General features: G+C 35.9%; 2 pseudogenes across 2 annotated transcripts; one reads left to right on the top strand and one right to left on the bottom strand.

Annotated features, from left to right (window-relative positions):
• Positions 1-1,581: 1,581 nt before the first annotated feature.
• Positions 1,582-7,615, bottom strand: LOC306639768 (olfactory receptor 4C46-like; annotated as a pseudogene). The gene is made up of 3 exons: positions 7,589-7,615; positions 4,141-4,211; positions 1,582-2,256 (listed from the first exon to the last, which is right to left on the bottom strand). The product of its transcript is annotated as an olfactory receptor 4C46-like (transcript).
• A 4,348-nt stretch (positions 7,616-11,963) lies between these two features.
• Positions 11,964-12,941, top strand: LOC306639766 (heterogeneous nuclear ribonucleoproteins C1/C2-like; annotated as a pseudogene). Its single transcript has one exon. The product of its transcript is annotated as a heterogeneous nuclear ribonucleoproteins C1/C2-like (transcript).
• The last annotated feature ends 1,850 nt before the right edge of the window (positions 12,942-14,791 follow it).

Genomic DNA, 14,791 nt, shown 5'->3' with positions numbered 1-14,791 from the left:
CTCATCTATAAGCATGACATTTGTATTTATACTGTGGTCACAGACTGCAGTTTCTAAAAGACCTGAAAGTTATTCCCAACAAAGACTTTTAAGTAAGCTGAGCTGGTTAGCTGAGAAGTATTTTCTTTGGTCAACTGTAGAATTTTGTTTTTTTTCTTTCTATATGATTATAAGCCATCTCCTAAAGTAATTGTCAAAAAGGATTCCAGATTCAAGGAACTAAATATAAAAACAACTTTTTAACAGTGGAATAGTTGTGTGGTGTGCTTTTGAAAAAAATCAGAATTTTGTTACCACTGATGATTTTTAACCTAATAAATTGGCACTTCTTATGACATATGTAAAAATATTTTATGCCAATTTTAATTAAACACTAGCCCAAGGGAATTCTATATATGGAAAATACCACAGGATATGTATTAAGAATATTTGAATTGAGGTGAATGTATGTGTTGTATGATTTAGTTATTTAACTTTTCTGATCCTTTTCTCTGTAATATAGAACAATAGATTTCAATTTTATAAGTTCATTGTGACCATGAGGACATTTAAAAATTTTCACACAGGTTTACAAAAAACTCATTTTTATAATCACTGTCAATATTTACTCAGTGCAACCAAATGAAATATAAATTTAAAACCAGATATATCAAGGTATTCCAAGGTCTAATCCTGTGTCCTTGTTTCACAATGTCTTAAATGCCAGTAAGCAGTACACCTTTCTCAAACCAATTGATTATATATTCAACAGTTGTGCAGATCAGAATTTGTAATGGAAAAATTTTCAACTCATTACAAGTCAAGAGAGGCTCTAATGCAAACACTTTCCTTTTTCTAATGCCCTTTGATATATTTGAAAGAACATTGATTTTGGACCTAAAAGAATGCACATCTGAACACTAGGTCTGTCTCTGACATTGAACTATTTAATGAAACTTCTTGAACTGCATTTTTCTCCATCTATAAAACATGAATATGATGATAACATTTACTTTGTGAAAGTGTTTTGACAGTAAATCCACAAGTGTGAGAAAGGTTTAAAGTAGCAATTTTCATGTATTCATTCCATGGTAAACCATGTTCATAGTTTAAATTCCAAAAATAAGTCATAAATTTTAAATTAAAAGCCATCCTTGGTATGAAGAAATTTCACATCATCCCATCTGTGGGACATGAATATCCTCTTTGTCCAGCATATTCACATCTATTATGCACTACCCACCCGTTAGTCATTTTGTATGTGTCTAGGTTATCAGACAGACTGTTATGGTAGGTATCATAGATCTTATTTCAAACACTTATCTCAATAATAATCCCAAAGTACAAAATTTCATTACATGTTATAATTGTTTTATTTTGTTATCAGTTGTTAACCTGGGGCTGAACTTATAAATGAAGTTTATCATCACATATTGGTATAAGAAAAAAACATACTATATTTATAGGAGTTTAGTAATACCCCTGGTTTTAGTCATCCAATCCAGGTCTTGGAAATGTATGCCCCCATGATGATAAGATGGATTACTGGATAAAATATAAAAATTGCAAAGGTCATGACAGAGATAAAATATCCATGTTGGATCATTTATTGTCTGGAATCGCAATCCTGTTAAGTAACATTCTAATGGCATTTTTACCTCTGCATTCCTCACTGTAGTAGATAACAGGATTTAACATGGGAGTGACAAGGGTATAAATACAGTTACTGCTTTATCCATGGGAAATGTAGCTACTGGTCGACATGTACATAAAAATACACAGCACAAAGAAGAAGACAATTCAACTGTGATGTGGGAGCCACAGGTAGAAGGGCCTTCTTTCTTCCCCACAGAGATGTGAGTCCTCAAGGAGCACAGGAGGACCACATAGGACACCAGCAACATCACAAAGGTGATCATGGCAATCACCCCTCCATTGGCAGCAACCAAGAGACCAAGGAGGAAAGTGTCCAGTGCAGGCAAGCTGTATCAGGGGGAAAATGTCACACATGAAGTGATCCAGTGTGTTGGGGCCACAGGATGGCAGCCAGAAAGTAACTAGAATCTGCCCAAAAGAGTGGAGAAAATCCACCACCAGCACAGGCCCACCAGCAGGCAGCACATGCGGTGGCTCATCATGGTCACGTAGTGCAGAGGTCTACAGATGGCCACATAGCGGTCATAGGCCATGACCACAAGAAGGACGATCTCTGAACCTCCTAAGAAATGTTCAAGAAAAAGCTGCATCATTCAGCCATTGAATGAGATAGCTTTTGGTCTCAGAAAAAAAAAAAAATTAGGCTAGAATTTTAGGAATTATGGAAGAGGAATAGCATGCATCTAACAAGACAGGAAAGCCAGGAAGAAATACATGGGGAGAGTGCCAGGTCTGGCTGCAGAGGACAGTAACCACAATGAGCAGGTTTCCTGTGACCGTGACATGCTAGGTGATAAGTAACACCAGGAAATAGGATCTTCTGCATCTGGGGGTTTCTGTGTCAGTCCCAGCAGGATAAATTCAGTAACATTCATTCCAGTTTCTTTCTTTACTGTGTTGGTGATGAATTCAGAAGTTGTGGATTAACCTGTGAAAGACAATATTCTTAAGATAGCAAATATGATGAGCAATATATCTGAATTTTGTCTTAAGAATATAAGGTATTTTCTTCATGTATGCTGGAAAAGAAGAACAAACCGACTTTTGTGATTTTGTAAAATAGCTATATTAAGCCTCTGCAGGTGTCTAATTCAGCTTCTTATAACAAGGATGCTGAAAGCCCCTTTACAACAGCATTCTGACAGGTGGTCACTAGACCTTTGCTGGAGGACATTTAGGCATAGGGATCCTGCCGTGGTAATAAACCCAATTTCTTCTCAGTTCAAGTCAAAATTTAGAAGAGTTTTTAAAACCTCTCTGTATAATTCTGTACACTTGATCACTACAGTTAATCCAGCCCCTTCTATTTAGAAACTTAAATAAACTACAGAGAACATAGGCTGTTTATAACTTGTTTATTTTTTATTGCAATATTTGGTTCAATGTCTGACTCAAAGAAGTATTCAGTAAATATTGATCAAATGAACAAATAAGTTGAAGGACTCTTTACTTATTTCTTCTGTCTTATTTTTTCCCTTGCTGACTCCAAACAGGAGAGCTCATGATCCTATGCTCCTTTCATCAATCCAGATCTCCTCTCATTCTTCTCCACCTTGGGTGGCTGTGTTCCACATCCAGTTTCAACAGTGACCTTACTTCTGGCCAACATGTAGAGTCAGCTGAAGGCTAAAGGCCAGGTGGAAAGGGAAGGACGCCAAGGGATCTGTTTGCCTGTCTCCCTTCCATGGTTTGAATGATGGTTACTTTCACCAAGACAGCAGCACTTTCGGGGGGCAGATGTTATGACATCTCCAGTTTGGGGTGCTCATAGTCGCCTTCATCTAGCTCTCTCAGGATTGTTTGTTTAATGTGTGTAACTGGTTGCCTATTATTACTACCCTATTCCTTATCCCTGATTAGTTTCTTTTAATTTTTGGTATTTGTTCTGATTAGTTATGGATGGAATTTTGAAGACTATCATGCTAAGTGAAATAAGTCAAAAATCAAAGTCTGAACTTTTTCTCTGATATGTTGGATGCTAACACACAATAGGGGTGCACGGCACTAGGGAAGAACAGAGTTACTTTACATTAGGTAGAAGGAGTGAAGGGAGGGGAAGGATATGGGGGTAGGAAGGATGGTAGAGTGAAACTGACATTTATCCTCATGTAGCTTAGTATGACTGCGTGACCAATGTGATCCCACAATACGCATAATCAGAAAAATAAGAAATTATACTCCATTTATGTGTGATTTTTTAAAATGCATTCTATCATCATGTATAAATCTAGGAATTGTACTTGATAAGTAATCTTGATAAACTTTTTAATGTTCCACTTGATTATTATACTTTGTTTTATGGACTACAATGGATGCAAAAAGTTTATATTTTTTGTTTTCAAAAGAATGAGAAAATCATTTTGCTTTCCTGAAAATGTGTTTTATTCAGGAGTCATTTACTCTTCTTTTATGGCATGGCTGAAAATTAAATTTACCTTTTGTCAGGAAAGACTTTGAAGGCAACATTCAGACTTTCTGGTGAAAGCAAAATGTAATATAATTTACGTGCACTCCGAAGCACTTTTTAGCCATGGAGTCCAGGACTCTGAGGAGTTTTTGTCTTTCACTGCCCGAAGCTATTTTACAAATTCTTTAAGTTGTACAGAACTGCTAATGATCCAAGTAATTCTTGTTGAAATAAATCAAATGCTGTCTGATGGAAGTTCAAGTTTCCTGAGTATTGCACATAAAGCATTTTCATTTATTTCTGAATTCATTACAAATCCCTGATTAAACAATGTGTGATACATTGCATTTTTCTTTACACTAATGATAATTTTCTAGTTCCATCACTAATGAGCAAAATAAAGTCTTGTCATGTGTTTGTTTACATTTTCATCAAGTCATGACTGCTGCTTTTTAAAAATTCTTTTTCTTTAGGTATTAAAATTACTTATGAAAGTTCAATGACATTTTTTAAATCCTTATTCTTATTCTGTGTATTTCACTATGAATTCTTCTGTTTTACTATATTTGGGATATTTTCATTTAACGTCAAATGGACATAAAAATGCTATTAAAGAACATTTTTGTGAACCTCCCAACTCCACCCCTCCCCACCCAGAGAGGCATGTGTATGTGGAGGGGAAGGGCTGCCTCAGTGCAATATGTTTCAGGTCTGTTTAATAATTCCACTTTATGGCCATTTCCAAAATTTTTAACTATCTATTGTGTGTCCATAGAAATGTAGCAGTGAAAATAGAAATGCACTCTATTTTTATGTCCTGGTAGAGAGAGAGAGAGAGGATGACAAATGAAGACAAGGAATGATAGAGTCTGTCAGACTATAACACCTGCTATCAGAAAAAGAAAGCGAAATGAAGCATGGAGTCTGAGAAGAGAAGCCATTTCCAGAGGAAGCTTCATGGAAAGGAATACATAACCAGACTGGAAGGATGTAAGGAAAGAGCCACGAAGGTATCTAGACAATGGCTCCCTACAGAAGCATCAGCAAGGGCAATCCCAAGGAGGGTCAGGCTCAGTACCTGATCCAGGGCCATGGATGGGGGCTGAGGGCAGCTCTCCCAGGCTTTGAAGGTTATTGTAAGGAGCATGGCTTTCAGTGACAAGCACAGCAGTGGGTGGTTTTGCTCCACGTGATGTAACTTAGATGTCAGTGGGATCCTCTGACCGCTGAATGAAGAATGCAGGGAGGCTAGTAGGATTCAGCTGAAAGGTGACTGGGATCTGGACCAGGATGGAAAAGGGTGAATACTAAGCTGGAAAAGTTGGAAAGAGTTGTAATATGAAACTAGATCTAGTAGAATTTCTTGACATGGGAATCAAAAGGAAAAAGAGTGTAAACTTCACTCCAGTTATTCACCATATCCCCTAAATAAAACAAGGCCATTTATTGAGAAATTTCATGTGCAGAAGCCACAACTCACAGAGCCAACATGCATGAGGGCTTATCAAGTTCCTGACACCTTCAATCCTTACCTCCACATTGAGTCAGATGCCATTTTATCCTGATTTAATATGTGAAATGAGTCTTAGAGACAGAATGGAAGTTGCTCCCTTTGCTTAACAGGCTGTAGTCCAACCTGACATTGAAATAAATGGTTAAAGTCATTCTGTGAAATGTGTTTAATCCCTCAAATCCTTAAATATTTTCTGTAAAGTGAAGCTAATGGGAGTAACCTTAATTAAAGGGAGATTAGCTCACTTACTGGCTCAAAGTAGGCAGTGCCAACATCAGCTGTTTTAACTTGTATTGCACTTTTTAGAAGCATAGGATATCACAACTTACTGTGAAAATGGATGACCTGTGGCCACAACTTCTAAAATTACAGTGTTATTTTTATGAGGTACATTGATACATGTTACCCAAAACAATGAATTATCTCAAAGAGTAACTCACTTGTCTATCATTTTTCTGCATGGCTTTGACCACCCAACATGGATCATGAATTTTTCCTTCTTAATCAAAATGAATGTTAGTAAGCTATTTAACACACAAACACACACAAACTTTGACATGATTACATTTTTAAAATGAGTGTCAAATATAATTTATGCAATAACATATTTACTTTACAAAAGTTGATGTTCACTGACAATCTTCCCTTTAAACCCATCTTTTCTACTTTATTGCTCAGCAACCTCCCTCCACAACAAAACAGAAACAAAGCAAAACAAAACAAACAAAAAATTAATTTCTACTCATTCACAGCTCTCCATCAACTTGAAATGCTTTGAGGGTTTTTTTAATGCAATAAAGTAAAACAGGGAAAATAGAGAATACTGTTCTTTCTGCCTAATCTTTTAATTATCTACTGTCTCATAGAAACACAGCAGTGAAAAATATAAATACACTCTATTTTTATGACCTGGTAGAGGGAAAGAAGTGTTTCTCTCTTCAAAAGCAAGTGATTTATTTCTCAGGTAAAGAAAATAATAATCTGGAAAACTGAAGCTACAATCATTTTCTACGTTTTATTAAGTAAAACTCCGGCGGGAGAAAGAAGTCCATGGATTTGACTGCTTTCAACAGTGATGCCAGAAGCACATCCTCATCAGCTGTGATGTTTTCACTAACTTCCTCACACACAACACACTGACAACCAAGAGGAGCTTTCCAAGCAACCATCTCTTATTAGGAAACAAACTACATATTATGTCAAGAAGGAAAAGCTCTAATCATTCAATTTGTGCAAATGCTATGTTGTTCTAGTGAGTTTTTAAAAAGTCATTCTTTTGCCTTATGGAAATAAAAAGAATTCTTCAAGAATTTTTCCTTAATACAAATACAATCATTCATATTTTATTAAAATTTGTCCTTTTTTGGAAAAGAAAGATTCAATTATAAAAGTTAAGCATTGCAAAAACAGAAAATAAATACATTAAAATAGTCCTGCTATGTTATAGTTTGCTAAAAACTGAGACATTTTAATATTTTTTATTTGTCTTATTTAATATTCTTCTGTAGTACAACATGTTATTCTTATTTTAGGAAAGATGATTTTAAAGAAATTTTAACATACTTCTGAATGATTTTTTTTTCTATAGTTATTTCTCATCTTCTCTTTACCCTCCTTTCTTGTGGCCTCATAAATACAACAAGTTCTGAGAAATTTAAGAAATGAGGAAATTTTGTTTACTTCCCTGGCAAGTTATGTGAATAAGTTGGAGAAGTATAAAATCCTGTTGTCAAGGTTAAGCATGATCATTGTATATGTAATCAAAAATGAATACTAATTGCTTCATTTATGCAAGCACTGTGCAAAGCACTTAACATGAATTGTTTTATTTAGTATGTTTTTAAAAGAGCTATTTGTGGGCAGGATGTTTACTCCTTCTACTTCACGGATAGGAAAATTGGGACTTGGAGGGGCAAGCCTGTGCTCAGGGCACGGAGTTATCGAGGAGCAGATCTGAAGGCAGAGTTCAGGTCTGCCTGGCCTCAGCCCTCACTTTGACTTGGTCCCATAATAGTTCCCAAGTAACAACTTACCTGAATAGCATTATCCTTCTTCAACATCGCCTTTCACACAGCTTTAAGAAGACTGTTTCTTAATCAAACGATGGAAGCATTAAAAACTGAGTTTAAAAACCTCTGGGTAATTTAAAATACGTCAACTTCTCAGTATCTTTGTGAATTTCTCATGTACACTCTCAGGAGAATTTAGAATCACCAACTCATTTACTTTTTTTTCTAAGTCAGTTAATAGCAAATTATTCTTCTGTCCTACGTTCACTATTAAAAGAAAATTTATACAGGTTATACGATTATTTTTAAGCCACTTTCATATCAATTACAAGACAACTTTGAAATGAAATACATTATTCTAATTGAAGAAAAGCTATGGCTTAGAATAATTTATTATCTCAGGATTCTGTAACTAATAAATCATAGACCTGCACTTAATTTCTTCTCTTTATTTGCACTATGCTGTCTGCCTGATTTAAAACATCTCTAAAATGGAAAATCTCTGAAATTACTGGACTTGGCTTCATCTTAAACAAATAATGCTAGGCTTCATATTATATCATAGCAAGAGTTTTATGAGAATTCAAGTCTATAAAGATCAGACATTGACCTATAAATTAACAATAAAATATTATTGAGGTCAGATTATAACCTATAGATAGGTAAACAAATAATAATATTAAAATTTCAATGTGTTTGGAGATAATTACAGTTGTTTATTTTCATTTTGCATAAGACAAAACCAAGACCCAAGAAGAAAAGAACAATCCCCAAATTGGACATTAACATGGTGGTACATTAGAACTTCAAATCTGGTGTCCTAAACCTCGTGATTGGTGATCCCCTCAGCATAGTACATGACCTTAAGACCTGAGGACTGACCTTGCTACTGCCACACTCCAAAATTCAACATGGGGAACAGTCCACTCAGTGACCCATGATTTAAGCAACACACCCTCCAGCACCAGTGACCATGCTGTGCACAGTACATGTCTCACAGGGTCTCAAACTGGCCCATGCAGTGACCCCACCACTTGCAAAGATGCATAACTGCCTTTACAGACACCTAAAGTCTATCCCACTAAAGCACTTACAGATACTACAAATGTTGATTAATGCTGAAAAACATCACACAAAGATTATAATACTGCAATCATACTGCCGAAGCAAAAGGACAGAATAGGAAAAATCATTTCACTATGAAAGATACTCCATAAAATTGGAAACATTATTATTATACTAAATGAACAGATATCATGTAGGGACAAAGAAATATTTAAAAACATGACACATATAGAGGAAAATAATCTCAAGTAACTGATATTGAAAAAAGGGAAATATGAAACTCCTGAAAAGGAATTAAAATATTTTAAGAGAACTTAATGTGATTCAAAAGAGTAGAGCTAATCAACTCAATGAAATGAGGAAAGCAACTCAGGATCCATATTAGAAATTAAAAAATAAGCCACAGGTATAATTACAAAGAACCAAGCAAATCATGGAAATGAAGAGCTCAGTGAATAAAATAAAAAATACAATTGAGAGTTTCATTAGTGGACCGAATGAAGCTGAAGAATTTTGCAACTTGAAGAGATGTCCTTTTAAATAACTTAGCAAGATAAAATTTAAAAAGAAGGAAAAAGGAAAATGAACAAAGAAAGAATATAAGATATATGGAATTTTACTAAGGAAACACATATTTAATTATTGGATCACTAAATGAAGAATGCAGGGAGAAAGATGGGAAAAATCCTAGGAACCCTATTTGATCAAATAATAGTGAAAATATCTTAAGTCTTGGGACAGATACAATCATCTAGATTCAGAAAATTCAAAGGTGCCAAATGGACTCAAAGTAAAAAGGTCCTCTTTCAGGTACATTGTAATCACGTTGTCATATGTCAAAAACAAAGAAAGAATTTGAAAAGCAGCAAGAGAAAAGTGTTGAGTCACATAAAAAGGAAATTACATTACACAAACAGCAAATTTCATAGATCAAATCCACAGGCCATAAGAGAATAAGATGATAATTTAAAGTGCCAAAAGAAAGCAAAGCAAGCGTAGAATACCATTCACAGAAAAATATCCCTCAGGAATAACATGGAATTAAGACTTTCCTAGGGAAGCAAAGTTTGAGGAAATCCATCACTATTAGACTGCCTTTAAATTCTTCAGAGGGTACTACGTTTGAAAGCAAAAGGGTAATAACTACCTTTTGATCATTAAAATAAACAAAATTATAAAACTCACTTCCAGGCAGATACACAAATAAGAAAAAGAAATGAATCAAATTTAATCACTACAGAAACCCAATAAACCACAAAGACAATAAGAAAGAAGGGGAACAAAATTATGTAAAATAAAAAGAAAAAAAATAGTAAGATGATAAGATAGCATATTATCCGTTAATAACAATCCTAAATGTAAATGGATTGATTTCCTGTAATAAAACATATAGGTTCACTAAATAGAAAAAAAAAAAAAAAAAAGAACCAACTATAGGCACTCCTGATGAATTACCTAAAAAAAATCAAAAAAAATTCTTACTTCCAGCATAATAGGTTTCTCAAGCAAAACAAGACTACCAAATGCATGCTATGAGGTCAGAAGTGATCTCATTAACAATAGCTACACAAATCAAATAAATATCTAGGAATAAAGTTAATAAAGAAGTTGAAAAAATCTCTACAAGTGAAAACTTTAAAATATTGACTGAATAAATTGAAGAGGATTTTCAAAAATATGGAAAGACATCTGATGTTCATACATTGGAAGAATTAATATTGCTAAAATATACTATACAATTGCTAAATATACAATTGCTAAAATATACTATACAAAGGGAACTACAAATTTCAGATTGTACTGAAGATTTTCATCTAAGCATTAGGAAAAGAAAAATAAATAAAACTTAAACTTTGATACAGCTTTTATGAATATGATACTATTTGGAAATTACTTATTCAAGAAGAAACTGAAGCATGCTAAAAAAGAACAATGAAAAATTAAGGCAGCAGTGCTTGTTTGACTTAAAATATAAAGCTACTTTTCATTTTTTAGCCTCTTCACATAAGACAATATGCTAAAATTAAGAAAGATTGATTCCTAAAGAGATCAAATCCAGAGCTCTTGGGAATCATTCCCTTTAGGCCTCTGAGTCACCAAAAGCAAAGTTCCATCAAGTTGAAGTTGGCATGCTTGAGAGAGCACATGGAAATCATGTTAAAAAAAAAAAAAAGAGAGAGAGAGATGACCAAGGAGAGTACCAGTTATTTGAGCCTCCCACTGTTCAAGATATACATGTAAGTTCCTTTTAAATAAGCAGCACCTACCAATTTCTGACTCAATATGCTGAGCTTTCTGTAGCCAGAGTGCCCAGCTAAGCTGCTCACAAATTCCTGACCCATAGATGTCATCTGGTAGAGTAATAGGGTGATTGTTGGTATAGGCCACAATCAAATATTGTGGTGATTTATACACAGAAATAGTAAATGAAATTTTGCAGCAATGTAGGTACTATAGTATTGGCTCACAAAGACAAACTAAATGAACAAAAACAGAAAAACTAAGAATGAGAAGACTTGACACATATTTTTATGTATGGAAGGGTGACATTTCAGGGTAGTGGGAAACTGATTATTCAGTAAAATTGCTGGAAAAATTAAATGATTTTATAAGAAAGAAAGTGTATTTTCACCTCATATTGTATTGGAAAATTCAAATGCTACAAGGATTAAATCTGGAAAACAAAACTTTAAATTTTAGAGAAAGTTAAATTATACAAAACCATGGCAAGGAAGAATTTCAAGAAGCAGACATGAGGGCTTTCTTCTGAGTCCAGCTTCTTCATCTCTATTCCATGCACAGCTTGGATCCTAGAACTCAACTGTGCTCACACCTGTATCCAGGTGCCAGATTCTCCAATTCCAATAATTACAAAGTTTTCCATTCTCTATATTGGATTCCTTTCTCATGAAAATAACCAGATTACTTTTAATTTTATCCATTAAATAAGAAATGAAATTTCACACTGACTTTTACTCAATGTGAGTTGAATAATGGAAGTGTTAATATTGCTAAGTACCTTAAGCAAATCCATTATAAGTTGAGAAAATGATGAAGAAATAAATGCCAATTTTTCATCATCAATGTTATATGTTGACTTTTCAACAAGGCCTAAAATGTAATGCCAGTTTTTGTGAAGAGATGAAGACTGAGTGGTTGAAGGCGCCTTGCTGACCTCGAGCAGCGGCCGGTTTCTTCACATAGAATCTGAGAGTAGGAGATTCAGACTCAAATCTCTTCTCCCTCCCCCCTCCTGGTTACAAATCACTTGAAATATATAAGTTAGTTACAAATCTCACTTTGCTTGAGTGAGAATTTTGATCTTCAGCTACACTCTTGCACCTTTGTGAAGAACCTTATCAACCACGATGGCTAGCAACGTTACCAATAAGACTGATCCACGCCCCATGAATTCCCATGTATTCATTGGGAATCTCAACACTCTGGTGGTCAAAAAGTCTGATGAGGAGGCAATCTTCTTGAAGTGTGGCAAAATTGTGGGTTGCTCTGTCCATAAGGGCTTTGCCTTCGTCCAGTATGTTAATGAGAGAAACGCCAGGCTGCTGTAGCAGGAGAGGATGGCAGAATGATTGCTGGCCAGGTTTTAGATATTAATCTGGCTGCAGAGCCAAAAATGAACAGAGGAAAAGTAGGTGTGAAACGATCTGCAGCGGAGATGTACGGGTCATTACCAGAACACCCTTCTCCGTCCCCTCTACTCAGCTCCTCTTTTGACTTGGACTATGATTTTCAACATGATTATTATGACAGAATGTACAGTTACCCAGCACGTGTTCCTCCTCCTCCCGTTGGTAGGGCTGTAGTGCCCTCTAGACACCAGCGTGTATCAGGAAACACCTCCCGAAGGGGCAAAAGTGGTTTCAATTCTAAGAGTGGACAGGGGGATCTTCTTCCAAGTCTGGAAAGTTGAAAGGAGATGACCTTCAGGCCATTAAGAAGGAGCTGACCCAAATAAAACAAAAAGTGAATTCTCTTCTGGAAAACCTGGAAAAGATTGAAAAGGAGCAGAGCAAACAAGCACACGTGAAGAACAATAAATCAGAAGAGGAGCAGAGCAGCATCTCACTGAAGAAAGATGAGACTCGTGTGAAGACGGAATCTGAGGGGGTGCAGATGACTCTGCTGAGGAGGGGGACCCCTGATGATGAGGATAATGAAGGCAGGGGATGACCACCTGGAGTTGATCAAGGATGATGAAAAAGAGGCAGAGGAAGGAGAGGTGACGCTTAAGCACAGAGTGGGGTTCAGAAATCTTATCCCATTACTTCTTTACCGAGGTGCTTGTCTATGATCAAAATTTCACCAGATCCTCTCCCTAGTATCTTCAGCACATGCTCACTGTTCTCCCTATCTTTGTCCTTCCTATGTTCGTTAATTCATATTGCCCTGGGCATAGTCCCATTTTCACTTCCTTTGACGCTCCTAGTAGTTGTCTTACCCTGTAATTTTGCTTTTAATTTTGATACCTGTTTATGACTTAACAATAAAAAGGATGTATGGTTTTTATCAACTGTCTCCAAAATAATCTCTTGTTATGCAGAGTACAGTTCTTTCCATTTATACATGATTTCAGTAGTTGCTTCCCTAAATGCAAAGGCAATTCATTTAGTTGTAGCACCTGAGAGCAGCTTTGAGTTAGAGGTATGTGTGTTATCCTCCATATAATAGTCCAGTGTGAGGCTATTCAACACAAATGTAACAATGTATTTTTGTGAATGAGAGTTGGTATATTAAATGCATCCTCTAGAAGAATAATTAGTGTAATGGTCTTCATTTGTTTTCTAAAGTTGATACTGTGGGTTATTTTTGTGAACAGCCTTGTCGCCTGCCAGTGGGGCATAAAGTGAAACATGCACCACACTCTACTTGCTTGGACGGAAAGACCTTTATTACAGGAAGAACACTCACTTATATACAGTTAACAAACCAATCAGAAGCTTGTTGCCAAGGGGATGTAAGTCTTGGAATATTACTATCGGTAGCTTAGGCATGGTCTGACAGGGACAGCCAGTGTGCTCATCTTCCTGTTTACAGCGAGAGACAAACTACATGCCCACTGGCCAGCCGCCATCTTAGCTTGGACTTTGTGGCACCACCCCGGGCTTCGCCCGCCACACAGCCTGACATTTGGGACCTTTTTTCTCAAAATAAACAAGTCCTTATTAAAGCAGGAATTTGGAGAAAAAAAAATTAAATTCCAGAGCTTTTTAAAAATATGGTCTTTGTAACAAACAGTGTTAGATTTCCAAATGCTCTACAGAGTAATGACAGAGAAAAATCTTCGATTTACTATTCAAGTTGACAACAACAAAATTTATAGAGAATTAGAAGGGAATTCATTGTGTAAAATATTGTGGCGGGCGAAACCCGAGGCCCAGGGTTACGCCATGTGCATCTAAAGATGGCGACTGGCAGAGAGCAAATGGTGTCCTGATTATGCATGGAGAATGTCAGGAAGTGTGAACAATTGGCTGCATGATAATCAGTTCAGCCGCCTAGCTTGTGGACAGATATACTTTACATGTATGCTTGAGGGAGTGATCCCTTGACCTTTAACAGGATTGGATGGACATATCTGGTTACAATTGCTTATGCATGAGACTGCTTATATATTGAGGGTGTTATTTGAGTAAACGGGAAGCTGCTTCATGAAACTCTGAAGTGTTCCTGTCTTTCGTCCCCCTGGTCAGGCCGTAAGAGAAGTGGCTGCGGAGCAGCTTGGAGCAAGCCAGGCAAGAAGCCATGGTTTTCCGTAAAATATAACAATCTGTTCCCAAAACATTTAGCATTTATGTTTTAAAGCATAAATAAGTACATCCAAAGAGTTGGATTTTATGTTAGCAGGTCTGGAAGTTCCACTGTGGATTGACAGAATTAAAAATATTTTTTTTTTCTATTGGAAGAACCCAGTTGATCTGTATATACACAAAGGTATTGAGCAAATTTTCTAAAATTCGGTCATAAGGTAGAAATTCAACCATTTACTACCTGAGCATCTTACCTCCACATAGTACAAAGTTAGCTAAGTTAATTTCTTGTGAATTTTTTCTGAGCTTTGAACACTTGGTATGAAATGTGAAATCCATCCAGTTGACCAAGAACTGTTTTTATGGTTAGAGTGACAGGAAGGATTCTGTATTT

Source organism: Sciurus vulgaris (assembly GCF_902686455.1).
Source record: "Sciurus vulgaris genome assembly, chromosome: 11".
Lineage (NCBI taxonomy): Eukaryota > Metazoa > Chordata > Mammalia > Rodentia > Sciuridae > Sciurus > Sciurus vulgaris.
This window is presented reverse-complemented; position numbering and strand designations above follow the sequence as displayed.